The sequence below is a fragment of the Alligator mississippiensis genome, chromosome 13 (genome assembly GCF_030867095.1).
Source record: "Alligator mississippiensis isolate rAllMis1 chromosome 13, rAllMis1, whole genome shotgun sequence".
In the NCBI taxonomy this organism is placed as follows: Eukaryota; Metazoa; Chordata; order Crocodylia; family Alligatoridae; genus Alligator; species Alligator mississippiensis.
Window position 1 is genome coordinate 26,281,234 of NC_081836.1, and position 16,192 is coordinate 26,297,425.

At 49.6% G+C, this 16,192-nt stretch overlaps 1 long non-coding RNA gene across 2 annotated transcripts in view; it reads right to left on the minus strand.

Moving 5' to 3' along the window:
• Window positions 1–880: 880 nt before the first annotated feature.
• Window positions 881–16,192, minus strand: part of LOC109284506 (uncharacterized) — a 38,714-nt gene continuing 23,402 nt past the window's right edge. The window contains exon 3 of one of the 2 annotated variants that reach the window (XR_002091986.2): window positions 881–1,294. This is a non-coding gene — a long non-coding RNA (uncharacterized LOC109284506). The remainder of the gene's footprint in view (window positions 1,295–16,192) is intronic. The other variant, XR_002091987.2, reaches the window with a different exon arrangement.

Genomic DNA, 16,192 nt, shown 5'->3' on the forward strand with positions numbered 1-16,192 from the left:
TCTAAAAAGCACTGCAGTGTCTGGGAGGAGGCAATGGTGAAAACTTTGGGACTCTTCTGAACTGTGGGCTGCTGTAGAAGGAGCATACAACCAGAATGTGCAGGACGTTGGATGCCTGCAGCCCTTAGACCAATAGCATCTCCTGAAAGCATTTCCCTGGAGCAGAGCAGAGCAGAGCAGAGCAGAGCAACCTTCCCCAGGAAGCAGCACCTTACTAATGTACCCCTGAGATTGGGTCAGTTCCCCTGAGACATCCCAGTTAAGCGCATCTATGCTCAGTGAAATGGACTCCATCCACTGCTGTGAGCAGTGGCGCAGTGCTAGAGCCCACCTCAGCATTACGAAGTACTCTCTGAGGAGCCAATTGACTGGGTAGAAACCATGGTATCAGGTTTAGTGTGTCAACATACTGCATTACCTTTCCTGTCTTCAGTCATATATCAAGCCCCTTTCTGTGAGCCCCTCACTGCATACATAGATGCAGTGATGTTTAAACATCACGAAGATGTGGAGGCACTGTGAAGGATGCACTGGCACTCAAGGTCATAATTATCCCTCAGTGCCATTAGCACGGATGCCTTGAGGATGAGATGCTGAATGCAAAGTAGGTAGTTAGCCATGTTAGTCTGAAGTTAGGCAAAAGGCAGTGCAAGCTATAAACCACTTGTTCAGAGAGGCATGCATTTTTGTAGGATACAGCTTACTCCATCCAATGCTGCCAGTGCCATAACAGTGCACCTGACAAAGTACTTCCATATTAGTCCCTTTAAAGTCTGTGAGATACATCACCTGAGTAAGGCGCAAGTATTTTTGCAGGATTAGGGATGTAGTGAAAGTCATTAGAGGAAAAGTGCTATAAAAGTAACAATGAAATAAAAAGTAGAAGATTCAGGGAGGTTTTATTGTTGTGAGCAGCTTTAAGGAGAGGAACATTTGTAGTTTCCAGGTACAACATTTTCAGGCAGAAATGAAATTTTCAGTTGCATTCTGTCCCTGTGGAAAGAAAAAGTGCTTTCTAAGCAAGGCTGACAGAACCCAAAGGGGCACAAATAGAGGGGATGATTTGGGAGAGGCCCTAGATCTGTGGTTCTTCGCCAGGCTGCTGCAAGATCCTTTCCCAGGTGCCAGCAATATGGAACTGCCCCATACATCTCTGTTTCCAGAACACGCATTGGGAAGCAGCAGTGGCAGGAGAGGGAGTTCGTGCTGGGATCAAGTTTATCCCCAGGTTTGTCCCAGAGTTTTCAAAATCTTTCAGCTGCAGGGTCAGGAGCATCGGTGGGCTCCCAGTTTCCTGCACAGGGAAATACAGTGTGCTATAAAACTGTGGCTACTACATGACCTTAAAGCAGCTAATAGTGACTGGGTAAATAAGACTGGGTTTAGCAACTGTGCAATTATCTGGGGTTACTGGAAACCAGTTTAATTACTGAATAAAATAGACTGTGGCTTTTTCCATTATGTAAAACAGTGACACTTTATGCTAATTTCCTAAGTGTGTGTGCCTTGGTTCCCTGCCTGGAACAGCAGCACTGACAGGTTTCAGCATGTGCCCCGTTTCCTCACTTACCCAGGTTGGTGGCTCAGCCATGCCATCTCCCCATAGGTTAGCTGAGGCAGTGCAGCGAAAGCTATTTAGCTATGGACTTTTACTTGATAGATATTTTCAAGAACCATTAGGCTCAAGTGTCTCATTAATTATAATATTATATTACGACTATTCATGCATTTTTTTCCTGTTTGTTTTAAAAAAGGGTTTCCAGTCAAATTTTTTTATGCACTGTAATAAATACAATATTAACTCGCATATTATATGCAACTTTTTCTCCAAAATCAGCCCTCCAAAATTAGGGTGCATGTCTTAAGCGGGGAAGCTGAGTTTTCTTTGCTGGAATTGGCAGGGTGGACTAGGGCAAGCAGACACGGTGACTCATGGCTGCCAAAATGCCTGCCCCTTTGCCCTCCAGTTGCAAGCAGCAGAGGCAAAAGCCAATGTTAACCCTCTTATAGCTGTTGGTGAGGGTGAGTGAGCTGCTGCATGCAGTCTGTAGGATCTTGATGAGTTTTTTGATGTTGAAACTATGTTTTATTATTTCCAAGAACTTATATAGAAAACTATTTACAGTAAGGAAATAACAGTCTTGCTACTATCTTTGGCAGAGTCTGGGTCCGACCGAGCTTTGTTGCTGTTCTGAATGCCCCACTTCTTGGATACTAGGTTTCCAAGAGGATTTACTGTATATCACAGTTGCCCAGGAAAAATCTTTTTTTCTACATTCTGTCTTCAAGAATCAAGGCACACATTCTATTTGGATGTTTGTGGGGAGCAGCAAAGGAACTGCAGATCTCTCTCCAAAGAGAAAAAAAGCCCAGTGTTTTATCCCTCAATGCATACTTGTTTCTCTTCAAGTAAAGTAAATGACTTGAGATCCAGGTCCCATCTGTCCCACACAGGGGTATTTGCTCCACCTGAAATCCCCCATGTTCTGCTGGTGGCTCTCCTTATGCATTCACACTTCAAGGAACCCACTCACTCCTAGCATTTCAGCTCATTGACCATTGCATCACACCTGCAAGACAGTTGGCATTCTCTGTAGGGTGTTACCTCCCACCTCCCCACATGCAGGCAGGCTCACTCTTTAGGGCCCACTGAAAAGTCACCTGAATCTACCTTTAGAGTGACCTGAATGCAGGAGAGGTCAGCCTCCTTAGAAAAGGTTTGGGTTCTTAAAGGGACAGGATGATAAAACTGCAACATGGAAGGGATGACACCTCCATGTTCCAAAATACCAACTGATTCCCCAGAGCTCATGGGGAATCCCAAGCCCCATAATACCCAGCAAGGCTTATCTGGCCAGGTGCATCATGGGTTTTCCTTCTGAGGCAGCCGTCATTAGCTGCTTGCCAGTGGCAGAATAGCAGGGCTGGAGGGCTGCTCCTGTTAGTTATGGAAAGCCACAAGTGCCCACATCAGAAGAAGAGAATAAAGTGAGATTGTTTTTTAGGCCTTATGTATAAGACAAGGATAAGCACTCAGTTTCCTTCCAGTCAGGCATGCTGAGATCTCAGCACACACAGGGGAAGGGAGGATGTGGAGGTTACAGGATCCTGTTCCTAATAACCTGTCTGTTGAACTGACACCCACCTAGTATCCCTTCACCCTGGCTGCCACCCATCTCTCTCCCTGCTCCCCTTGGCCTGAACCTCCCCAGTTCCTCCACCCTCCCCTACTAGCCATTCTTATTTAGCCCATCCCCCTATACAGTCCTTCTTCCCTCACCCCAGTCACAAGCCCCTCTCCCTATATCCTCCTCCCACCCCAGCAAGCATTCATAAGCGTAATTTATTGTGCTTCAGAAAGATAATGGAGCCCTTTCTGGATCACTGCTACACTCAGAAGAAAAAGATCCTTTGACAGAAGCAGTTCATAGCAGCATGTCTTCAGACCATTCTCTGGTTTTGACTGGAGGGGTAAGGTTTGAGTCACCCAGTTCACATGCAAATGCGCTAGCTGAAAACCCTTCAGGCAAGCTTCCTGGACTTGCACATAGCAGTACAGCTAATAGATGCCTGTGCAGAGAACCTTATTCTTCCTGTAATAATATTTTCAATAAGCCTTCCCCAGAGGGGCAATGGCAGCAGGCACTCAATGAGGTAAATGTTAAGGAATGAGATGGGGGTGTGATCAGAGCTATGGTATGGGTCAGAAGTGGAGGGGGCTGTATCTGGGCAACCCCCTCCCCCTCAGTGACTCTCAAACTGAATTGCTAACCCTACCCTGCTGCTTCACAAGACACAGCAAATCCAAGATAATCCAACCAAGCAAGAGCAATTTCAATGTTTAGAATGATCACCCCTTAAACAGAAAAGGCTGGTGCTCTGCTCTGATGCATAGCCTTAGGTGAGCACAGCACCTTCCATACAAGCTGAGAAGACAAACAGGAGCTACCCTTCTAAATCAGATACCACTTGAAGGACAGGCATCAAAGAGAGAGGCAGGCAAAAGGTTATAACCCTTACAGTTTCTACTGTTGATGCTCTTGCCACCTATTCTCTTTTCCTTTTAAATATGGTTCAATCTTGGACCTTATCTGCAATTGAGAAGTATGGCTAGCCACCCAGGGTCCCAACAGGTCTAGAACACCCCCCAATTTCTCCGCATGCTGCATATGCAGTCCATAGTGTACATGTGATTTAGGCAAAGCTGATAATGAAGCAGACCTCAGTGTGCCAGTCTTAAGTAGGTCTGAGCTAGTGTGGACACAAAATGCAGCATAATACCATCAACACTGCAAATAATCCTCCTTACACCATTCCACATTGCACTGCTTAGATGACCTGGCTGAATTACACTCTGCAGTGTATTGGCTGGGGTTAAGTTTGCCACAGGCCAGGTCCCCACTATGCTAGGCACTGCACAGAGAACAAAAAGTCAATCCCTGACACCAAAAGCCTTTAGAAACTGTGCTCTGTACACTGTATAATTTACTGGAATATTATTTTCCTCACCTTTTTGCCCTAGGAGTACAGTATTCAGTATTAATGCCAGAGGCAGGGAATCTTCTCTGACACTGGATTGGGTTCTGTGCGTGTTAGACACCCAAGCTAGGGTCCACACGTCTGTTTAGATTCTGAAACGCACTGTGTTCATCCACTGGGGTGTTGTAATATTACCTTCCTTTATACCAGAATTGATGTAATCGTCCCCCTGGAAACCTTAATACTTTGTTAGGTCAGCAGACAAGACATGTTGTGGCCTACTGAATAAAGCATCTTACCAAGAGCTAGAAAAGCTGAGGGTCTGCCTTTGCCACTGATTTTCCCTGTCACATATTGGCAAGTCACTTCACCCCTCTCTGTCTCAGCTTTCCCTCTGATCTTCAGAGCCAGAACAGTGTTCCTCAAGTACATATGCAACTCGTAAGAATGGGATCCTGACGTTGGTTGGGATTTCTTTATGATCCTAGGGTTCCCCAGGTAGGATAGGGAAGGCCGGGGCCAGCACCTGGGATGGCCCCAGCAGCCTTACCTGGAGTCCTAGGGGCCTTTTGGGGCTCCAACAGCAGCAATCCAGGCACATGTAGCCTGGCTGGCAGCCTGAGCATGGCTCTGGCTGGCCAGGCTCCAGTTTTGAGCAGTGCATGCTGCCATCATGTGCACAGCCCCACTTCTGTTACTGCAGGTTTTCTTGGCACTGGGATCTCCCGGTAAAAAAAAACAAACACGCTGCAAATTAGCAGTGTGACAAATTCAGTTTGAGGTACACTGCAAATTAGCAGTGTGGCAAATTCAGTTTGAGGTACACTGCAAATTAGCGGTGTGGCAAATTAGCAGTGTGGCAAAGGCATGTGCGGTTTGCGGCACGGCAGACAGGTTTGCAGCACTGCAAACTAGGCCTGTGCAAATAGGGAACTATTCGATTCGGATTCAGCCAATTCAGATGCCAGAGATTTGATATGGAGATCCAAATCATTTTCCCGATTCAATTCGGATGAATCGCTTTGGAAGATTCAAAGCCGATTTGGAGTTGATTAGGAGATTCGGCCATACAGCATAATGGGGAATCAATGAAATATCTAGAACTTTGTTGTCTTCTGGCTGATTCAGATGACACTTACAGGGATGGTAGCCTCTTCTGGGAGCATGATGTGTGCCAAGTTTCAAGGTGATAGGTACAGGGGTTTCTGGGAAACTTCACCTCAAAGTCCTGAAAGCAAAACTCATGTCACGTGTGTGTGTGTTAAGCCACAGTACGGTGAAAACTGCAGGGGTAGTAGCTCTTGCTGAGACAACAAAGCCTGCCAAGTTTCAAGGATACAGGTGCAGGGGTTTCTGGGAAACTACACCTCAAACTGCTGACAAGCAAAACTCATGACATAGCTGACACTGTGTGTGTTAAGGCATGGCAGGGGTGAAAACTGCAGGGATGGTAGCCCCTGCTGAGATCACAAAGCCTGCCAAGTTTCAAGGAGATAGGTGCAGGGGTTTGGGGGAAACTGTACCTCAAGCTGCGGACAAGCAAAACCTGTGACATAGGTGACACTGCATGTGTTAAGGCGCAGTGGGGTGAAAGCTGCAGGCCTGCTAGCCCCTGCTGAGGACACAAAGTCTACCAGCTTTCAAGGAGATAGGAGCAGGGGTTCTGGGTTCTGGGGCCCTGCACCTCTAGCTGCTGACAGGCAAAACTTGTGTCATGGGTGCTTGTGCAACTGTCTGTCTTGGGGCATAGGGGGGTGGTGGTGGAAACTACTGCAGGCCTGGCTGCTAGGCCCTGCTGCGGCTACAAAGCCTGCCAGCTGTTAAGGAGATAGGTGCAGGGGGGTTCTGGGTCCCTGCACCCCTAGCTGCTGACAGACAAAACTCATGTCATGGGTGCTTGTGCAACTGACTGTCTCTGTCTTGGGGCAGAAGCGGTTCCTGGCTCTGTATTGATTCTTTCCTCTCCTTAGTCTGTGGGTTTGTAGGTGTTAATCCTTGCTTATTAACTCATTATCCTTGCTAGCTACTGTGTATTGAGCTGGTCCATGAGTGAATCATGATTGACTGGTAACACAGTAGCTCCTTAACAGCTGGCAGGCTTCATGGCAGCAGCAGGGCCTAGGAGCCAGGCCTGCAGTAGTTTCCACCCCCACCCCTCCCTGTGCCCCAAGACAGACGTGCCCGAAGGCACGTGTCATGCTCTCAGCAGAGGCTACCATTCCTGCAAGTTTCATCTGAATCAGCCGAAAAACAAAAAATTATAGATTTCATAGACATTAGGGCTGGAAGGGACCTTGGAAGATCATCGAGTCAAGCCCCCTGCCCAAAGGGCAGGAAGTCAGCTGGGGTCATAGGATCCCAGCAAGATAAGCATCCAGTTTGCTCTTGACGGTGTTCAATGGAGGCGCTTAAACCACCTCCAGTGGCAGACTGTTCCAGCCCTTGGGGGCTCGGACAGTAAAGAAATTCTTCCTTATGTCCAGCCTGAAACGATCTTGTAGTAGTTTATGACCGTTCGACCTAGTCATCATCCCTTGGGGCGCTCTGGTGAACAAACGTTCCCCCAGATACTGGTGGTCACCCCTGATAAACTTATAAGTAGCCATCAGATCACCCCTGAGCCTGCGCTTTTCCAGGCTAAAGAGCCCCAGGGCTCTCAGCCTGTCATCGTAGGGTCTGCTTCCCTGACCTCTGATCATGCACGTGGCTCTTCTCTGGACTCTCTCAAGCTTCTCCACATCCTTTTTGAATTGTGGAGCCCAAAACTGGACGCAGTACTCCAGCTGCAGCCTCACTAAGGCCGAGTACAAGGGGAGAATGACGTCCAGGGATTTGCCTGAGAAGCATCTATGGATGCAAGCCAGCGTTTTGGTCGCTTTACTAGCCGCAGCATCGCACTGCAGGCTCATGTTCATCTTGTGGTCAATGATGACCCCCAAGTCTCTTTCTTCCTGAGTGCTAGCCAACATAGCACTGCCAAGCCTATAAGGATGCTGCGGGTTTTTCTTCCCAAGGTGGAGAATCTTGCATTTATCGGCGTTGAACACCATCAGATTCTCGTCCACCCACTTGCTGAGCCTGTCCAGGTCAGCCTGGATCATCCGCCGGTCTCCTGGTGTGGATGCTTTGCCCCAAAGTTTGGTGTCATCAGCGAACTTGGCCAGTCCGCTTCTGACTCCAGTGTCCACATCATTAATGAAGATGTTGAACAGTATTGGTCCAAGGACAGAGCCCCGGGGGACCCCACTGGTCACAGGACACCATGATGAGTGACTTGCATCAATTACTACCCTCTGGGTCCTACCATGGAGCCAATTTTCCAGCCAGTTGATCGTGGAGGACCCAACGTGACAATTGGCCAGTTTCTCCAAGAGGTGATCATGGGAAACCAGATCAAAGGCTTTTTTGAAGTCAAGATATATGACATTAATCTATTCTCACTTGTCCAGGTGATAGGTCATCTGGTCGTAGAAGGAAATGAGATTAGTCAAGCAAGACCTACCCGCAACAAACCCGTGCTGGCTATCCCTTAAGATGTTGACATCGGCCAGTCCATTAAGTATGGCCTCTTTAATAAACTTTTCTAAGATCTTCCCCGGGATAGAAGTCAGGCTGTTGGGCCTATAGTTAGCCGGATCCACTTTCCTCCCTTTCTTGAAGATAGGCACCACATTGGCCTTCTTCCAGTCTTCAGGCACTACACCAGAGTGCCAAGAGTTTTCAGAGATCTGTGCTAGAGGCTGGGCTATGATGCTCGCCAGCTCCTTGAGTACCCTGGGGTGAAGATTGTGAGGGCCGGCTGACTTGAAGTTTCTCAAGATGTTCCTTCACGAGGTCAGCATCAATGGAGGGCAGGGGATCACCCTCACCCGGACTTCCCCGTCCCGTAGTGGGCATGGGCGTCCCATGGGGCTGATGAAAGACCGATGCAAAGTACCCATTTAATAGGTTGGCTTTTTCCTGGGCGTCAGTTGTCAGTTGCCCCATCTGGTTCAGCAGGGGTCCAACGTTGCCCCTGCTTTTCCTCCGGCTCCCCACATATCTGAAAAAGGACTTTTCATTGTCCTTGATGCTCAAAGCTAGCTGGAGTTCAGTTGCAGCCTTGGCTTTCCTGGTCTGCTCCCTACAGGACCGGACCAGTGCAGAATAATCCTCCATGGAGGTGACTCCCATCCTCCATCCTTTGTAGGCCTTTCTTTTTAGCCTCAGGAGGTCTGCTAGGTCCCTGGAGAGCCAGGGGGGCTGCTGTGCCCTCTTGCTGCCTTTCCTCCGAGATGGAATAGACTTAGTTTGTGCATTGAGGATCGCTCCCTTGAGGAGCAACCACTCCCCTCTCCCTGTGGTCACGGTCCCTTAGGGCCTCACTGACAAGCCTCCTGAGCTTGTCAAAGTCGGCTTTCCTGAAGTCAAGGACTTCCGTGTTCCTGACTGACTTGCCAGCTTTTCGGGGGATGGTGAAGGTGATCAGCTCGTGGTTGCTGTCACCCAGCTTCCCATCGACAACTAGGTCGCCGACTAAGTCATCTCCAGTAGCCAGTACCAGGTTGAGCAGGGCTTTGCCTCTCATTGGCCCATAGACTTCTTGAGTCAGGCAGAGGTCATCCACGCACGAGAGGAAGCTTTGCGACCGCTCAGATTTTGCTGAGCGATCCTCCCACGAGATGTCTGGGTAATTGAAGTCACCCATGACAACCATGGTGAGCATGCTGCCTCAGCCAGTTTCTGGGCAAACTGCTGGTCAAGCTCAGGACTTTGGGCGGGAGGTCTGTAGTAGACTCCCACCATTGTGTCCCCTGTGCCGTGTTCCCCACGGATTTTAACCCAGAGGGTCTCCAGTCGTCCACCCTGGTCACCAATATCGGCTTGCAGGGATGTGTAGCTTTCCTTAACGTAGACAGCTACACCCCCGCCCCTTTTGTCTACACGATCCCTCCTGTATAGGGTATAGCCATCTATCCCCGTGGTCCAGTCATGGGTGGAGTCCCACCAGGTCTCCGTTATCCCTATGACATCGTAATTGTTTGCATTGAGCAGGATGAGCTCCTCCTGCTTATTCCCCAAGCTCCTGGCATTTGTGTACAGGCAGGCAAGTGTCCCCTGGGGGGGCTCCTTCCTTGCCCACAGATTTTACCAGGGCTGGGGCAGGGGTGGGCTCCCTTAAGTGCCTTGACCCGCTGGCTTTGCAAGGATTGCTCAGCGGGCCAGCAGTGGCAGTAGTCCCCCCGTCCCCCAGCGGGCTTAGTTTAAAGCCCGGTGGAGCAGGTCAGCCAGTCTGGCTGAGAAGAGCCTCCTCCCTAGGGGAGAGAGGTGGAGGCCATCTCTCCCCAGCAGCTCGCTGCCTCTCTCACCAAAGAGTGGGCTGTGGTCATGGAAGCCAAAGCCTTCCTGATGGCACCAGTGCTGCAGTCTTTGGTTGACCACGTGGATCCTCCTCTCCCTCCTCGGCCCATAGCCTGAGACTGGGAGGATTGACGAGAACACCACCTGTGCCCCCAGACCCTTTAGCCGTGCTCCCAAATCCCTGTAGCGCTTCATGACCCGGCTGGGAGCGCTCTGAGCCGTGTCATTGGTGCCCACATGAATTAAGAGCATGGGATAGTGGTCTGTGGGTTTGAGGAGCTCTGGGATCCTCTCCGCAATGTCCCGGATGCGGGCCCCCGGGAAGCAGCAGACTTCCCACGCTAAGGGGTTGGGGTGGCAGATTGCCCCCTCAGTCCCCCTCAGGAGGGAGTCTCCCACAACAAACACCTTACGTTTTGTCTTGGGGAGAGCAGGGGCGGGAGCTGCAGTTGGGCCCATGTTGCCTGTGGGAGCCAGCAACTCAGCAGGCTCTGCTGGAGCGGCAAGAGGTGCGTACCTGTTGCTCAGCTCCGGTGGGGAAGGGGCCTTGGTGCGGTCCATGCCCCTGGCTGGACAGAGCAGGAGGTCCCAGAGTCCTCCTTTGGCCTGGAGGGAGACTGTGGTCTACCCTCCGTCTCCCGGGGGAGAAGGGCCTGGCAGTAGGAGTCTATCTCCTGCTCACAGTCCCTGATGGCACACAGTCTCTGGACTGTGGCCTGGAGCTCCTCCAGCTTAAAATATTTTATTAAAGATATTTCATTGATTCCCCATTATACCCTATGGCCGAATCTCCAAATCACCGAATCTTTTCCGAATCAATTTGGAAGCTCCAAATTGGTTCGGAAAGTCTAAAGCTTCCAGTGATTCGATTCAGATTCATAGATTCGGCTTCTACCTAGTTGGCATTAATAAATACCTCTCTCTAGTTGGCATTAATAGCGCTCCCTTGGGACGAATGTGCAATGCATTGCCCTGTGGGTAGCTCAGGCAGATTTGACTACAACTATTATATTCAGCAGTGTAACTGAGCACAGAGCTGCCTCTCTCCATGGCACAGAGAAGAACCAAGTGGATGAAGTTACTTCTAGGGCCATGCAACATTCCCAAACCTCCATTTCTAGCAAGTGGATGGAAACAGCTGCATGTCAGGAGCCTGCGCATCAGGTGGGCTAAATTGCTCCCAGCTGCTCTTGGTTACTCAAGTGGGTGTGGCTAGGTCTGGATTAACGCATAGGCAAACTAGGCACATGCCTAGAGCCCTAAGTGAAGAAGGGGCCTAGTTGTGCTTATTTTACATATTACAATTATTGAGTGAAAAAAGTAGGGGCCCATGAGTTGGTTTGCCCAGGGCCCACTAAAGGGTTAATCTGGCCCTGAGTGTGACTGCCAGCCTAACTGCCCAACACAATTAGTCAACTGCAGTAAACGTCTCATGTAAACATGGCCTCTGGGTGTGTCCAGATGAGTGTGCACATGCATTTGCAGTGCCTCAAACCTGTTTGAGGTGATGCAAACTGCATGCGGAGCACATGCAACCATTCGCCATGCTGCAAATTTGTAGTGTGGTACCAAAATTTGATACCAGGAACTCCCACTATCAAAAAAAACTGCTGCAAAAAAAAGTGACGCAGCACAGCATATGCCTCAGGAGCATACAGCAGAGCAACTGGAGGCTGGGTCCTCTAGGGAGACATTCTGGTTGCCGAACAGAGCATCTCCACTGCTTTAGGTGTTCCCCCAGTTCCTCCAGCATGCCAGAAGCCAGAAGAAGTGGAAAAACTACCGTTTCCCAGAAGCAGGGCATTTTGATCTGCACCAAACCCCATGTGAAGGGGCATGTGCAGCTGCTAATTTTGCCACAGCAAACGCACACCTCTACATGTGGGGACGCACCCTCTGAGGCTAGATGCAAGCAGGGATGGCACACATTGGCCTGTGTTAGTCCCTTTCAATGTCTCTCCCTCCTTCTCCTGCTCCATGGTCTCTGTGGCAACTGCTTTGTAGGAATAAATTGGGAGGAGGAGGGAAGCATATTTATTGGACCTAATTCCAGGTTCATGTTCATGATCTAATTAGAGGCTGGAGAAAAAGGGGCTGTGGGAAAGGACACAGACTGTTTCAAGAGGAAGTGGGAGACCACAAGGGATGTTTCCCTATGAAACTGATAGGGAGAATAATGGATGGTGGGGAGGGAAGTGGATGAGAAATACCTTGATTTTAGTAAGGCTTTTGACACTGTGTCCCATGACATTCTGATTAACAATCTAAGGAAATACAAGCTAGATGAAAGTATTGTAAGGTAGGTACATAACTGGTTGGATCATCATCCCATTCAATGAGTAGTTATCAAAGGCACTTTTATACGTGCTCTGGGAGTTGGGGGGGTGGGGGTAGGGGGGGAGGAGGCAGTGCTTTAATTAAACCAGCTCCAAGAGCTGTAGTGTCTTGTGTATCAGCATCCAAAACGTCAGTGCTGGATCTGGTATTGTTTATTTTCATTAATTAGTTAAACAATGGGATCTCATGCACACTGCAAATTTGCAGATGATACCAAACACCCCTCAGAGTCCTGCAGGATGACCTCCCCTGCCTTCCTTCCAAAGCTCAGGCCCATAGCTTTACAGAGCTGTGGGTGTGGGTGTGCTTCATTTGGATGGGTCATCTTCCATAACTAAAGAAACCACATAACACATCAAACTGGCTATTACAACCATACACATAAAGAATCAGGGAAAGTTGGGGTGCCCAAGTGCCAAAGCACTCTGGGGTAGGCCTGAGTCCATCTGGCCTATTACCCAGAGTCTTTTTGTGACAGAGAATCCGATACTACATTCTGGCTTCCCTTGATGTGTTTGACAGTTAAGTTGAACTCCTGCAGCTGCGAGGCCAATCTTTGAAGCTTGGTGTTGGTGTTCTGCATTGTCTATAGCCACTGAAATGGGGCATGGTCTGATAGGACCATGAACTGCTGTCCCCATAGATAGGGCCTCAGCTTGTTCAGCACCCAGACGATTGCTAAACACTCCTTCTGTATAGATGATAGGTTCCATTCACGGGGAATCAACTTCTGGCTCAAGTAAGCACAGCTCCAAATCCGGTGTCTGATGCATCAGTGGCTATGCAGAAGGGCTTATCATAGTCTGGTACCCTTAAAGTTGGCTGTTTGATCAGGGCATCCTTCAGGGTGTCAAATGTTTACTGACATTCCTGCTTCCAGACTACCCAATCAGGGTTGTCCTTTTTTGTCAGTTCATGTAAAGGAGCGGTGATTGCCCCAAAGTCAGGGACAAACTTTCTGTAACATCTAGCCAGACCAAGGAAGGCTCTGACCTGCTTCTTAGTTTGTGGGGGTGGCCAGTCTCTAATGGCCTTGATCTTGTCCCACATGGGAGCAATCATGCCTTCACCCACACGGTGTCCCAAATACACCACTTCAGATAGTGCCAACTGGCACTTCTTTGCTTTCACTGTAAGTCCAGCCTGCTTGATCCTATCTAACACCGTGGTTAGATGAATCAGGTGCGATACAAAGTCTTGACTGTAGATGGCTGTAACCTTCTGTGCCTCTCCCCCAAGCATCACGCGTTTGGGTCCTTCACAAACCTTGCTGTGGCTTCTTGGGCTGCATGGCCAGGCTATTGGGAGTGGCCTTGGGTCAGTTCCCCAGGGGTCTCACCTGCCACGTCTTTGATGATAAGTAGTTTTCTATCAGGAGGATGATGTTTGGTCCTGCCTCCCCTGGCACGTTCCCTCAGCTGTCCTCACGGTTATTTCTTCTCAGGTCTCCACCTCCCCTACACCCCGCCTAATGCCAACTGTGGTGTTGCTCATCAGGGCTGATGCTCAGCCCTCTGTGGCACTCAGTTTTTTAGAGGCTGTGATCGCTAGCTACTGGTGATACTCGTACCAAGCGTCCCCCACGGCCCCTCTTTGCTCTTGGCTTATGCAGAGCTAGACTCTGCCCGGGCTCCAACCCCCTTGACGCGTCGTTTCAGATGACACTGCTTCTGGTCCCCCCGGCTTCCTTCCTGCCAGGCCTTTTCTCTCGGCATCGGGCACCCGCCCGTCCAATTGCCCTTGGCACTCCTTGACTGCGGGAGTCATTCCTGGCTCCTACCAGCTCCGCCACGGGTTTTTCCTTTGATCTTTGTCCACAGCAGCTCCAGCCAGCGTAGTTTCACTTTTGCGGTGATCGGCGGTTGGTGCGGCATCCTGCCACCTCTCCCCTGCCTCAGGTAAGTTTCCACCACAATGGCAATGTCATTGATGTAGGCCACTGCAAACTGCTCAGATCCTTGTAGCAGGTTATTAATCAGTCTCTGAAAAGAAGCGGGAGTATTGCACATACTGAAAGGTAGATCAGTAAACTCAAACAGTCCCAAAGGTGTGGTAAAAGCAGACTTGGCTATGGCATCCAGATCCAGTGCCATCTGCCAGAACATTTTGGAGAGATTGAGAGTAGAGATGAGCTTGGGTCAGCCCAGAGTATCGAGCAGAGAGTCCATCCTAGGCATAGGGTAAGCATCGGGGGTGGTAATAGCATTCAGCTTTCTGTAGTCCACACAGAACCTGATGGTCCCATCCTGCTTCTGGACAAGTACCACAGGGCTGGCCCAGGGGCTCATCGAAGGCCGTATTACCCCCAGGTCTAGCATATCAGAAAGCTCATACTGTATCTCTTGCATCAACATCCCATTGATTGGGGTAGGGCACTGAATGGATAGGGAGATGGCTGCCTGTGTCTATAGTGTATACTGCCAGGTTCATTTTACCTGGTTTGTTTGACAACACCGTCTCAAAGTCCTTGAGAGCTGCACGCAGCTTTTCCTTGTCCTGGGAGGGCAGATGATCCGGCAGGCAAAGCTCCTCTATTCCCATCTCTCCTTCCCAGTCAGTCCATAGGACCAGCTCCTCTGTGTCCTCAGGTGATTCTTCCATGGAGGAAATCCAAAATACAATATCACTTCTGTCAAAGTAGGGTTTAACCATGTTTACATGTGTGGTGAGCTAGTAGGGGGTGCTCCTGCGTTGAGCCACCTGCCTCACTGCACCCAACCACCTTTCAGGCTCCAAGTGCTGCCCTGGCGTAGCCTCACGTCCGGCCAACCCCCTTCCTGGAGCACACAGGCAAGCCTGGGGGTAATGCCACCACCACCCAGATTCTGGACTGATCTTGGCCCTGTGACCCCTGGGAAACACAGGCCTAGTAGTCCTTGAGGTTACTTGACCCACTGCAAGAATTTAGGGTGCTTCCCTCAGTCTGAAGCACAGACAGTGGTCTCCCTTAGTCAGCTGGACCAAGGGGACCCCAAGGCATAATCTAGACCCTCTCCCAGTAAGTCTCCCATTCTAGGTACAGAGGAGAACTTTACTGATTACAAGGAATAGGTTTGGAATAGAGTACAGGGTACAGCAATATCAGAGAAATCCCTTAGAGCAAACAGTGGCATGGCAGCTTTTGATTACACATCTGTGTTAATGCAAGCGAAATATCTAATTAGATCTCAAGTAGCTTACTCACAAGTACCATCCAGAGGCAGGTGGAGATTTCCTTTGAGGCAAGCAGTTCATTGACCATGAGGTTCAAGAAAAAGAGTGAGTTTCAGACAGTCCAGCTTCTCTGAGAGTTCTCATCATGGCAGCTGCCTCCACCTCCTGGGCAATCCTTAACTTATATAGACCTTATGACCTCATTTACCTGATCCAATGAAGGCCAGCAGCAGTTGGCTACCAGCCAACCAATTTGAAATGCATCACTGGTTGCCAGGTAGACTGGCAGGGTCTCTAGCCCCTCTCAGTCATGATGACATTAAAACAATAGGGATTTGAAGCCCCCACCCAGGTGTGTGAGGCCAGACACATAGGCAGAGGGAGCAGGTTTCTCCTTCCCTTAAGAATGTATCCAGTTCAGGTTACAGCTCAGAGTTACCTGAAGCCGATGGGGCCAGGGGTATCTGCCCTCTGCAGTGGCCATGGTAGCCAAATTGTCAGATAGGTCATCAGCCTGATAATAGAGTTTGGGGAGAGATGGCATTCTGCCACAACATGTACCACCTTAGGCTTTTTGCCTGACCTACTCATGGTCACAACATAAGACACATCATTCAGCTTCTCCAGGATGACATGGAGCTTGCAGCTTGTCTGCCTTTAGTGGCACAAAAACCATGACCTTATCCCCTGGTTCAAAGGTACGTGAGCAAGCCCCCTTATCATATCAGGCACTCTGCTTCTCCTGAGCCTGGGCCTGGGCCAGGGAGTCTCACAGCATCTTCATCATGTCAGTTAGCTTTTGGCAAAAGCTTAGCACATATTCTACCACAGATGTTTTAAAGGAGGAGATTTTCCCTTCCCACTCCTCTCTCACAAGATCGAG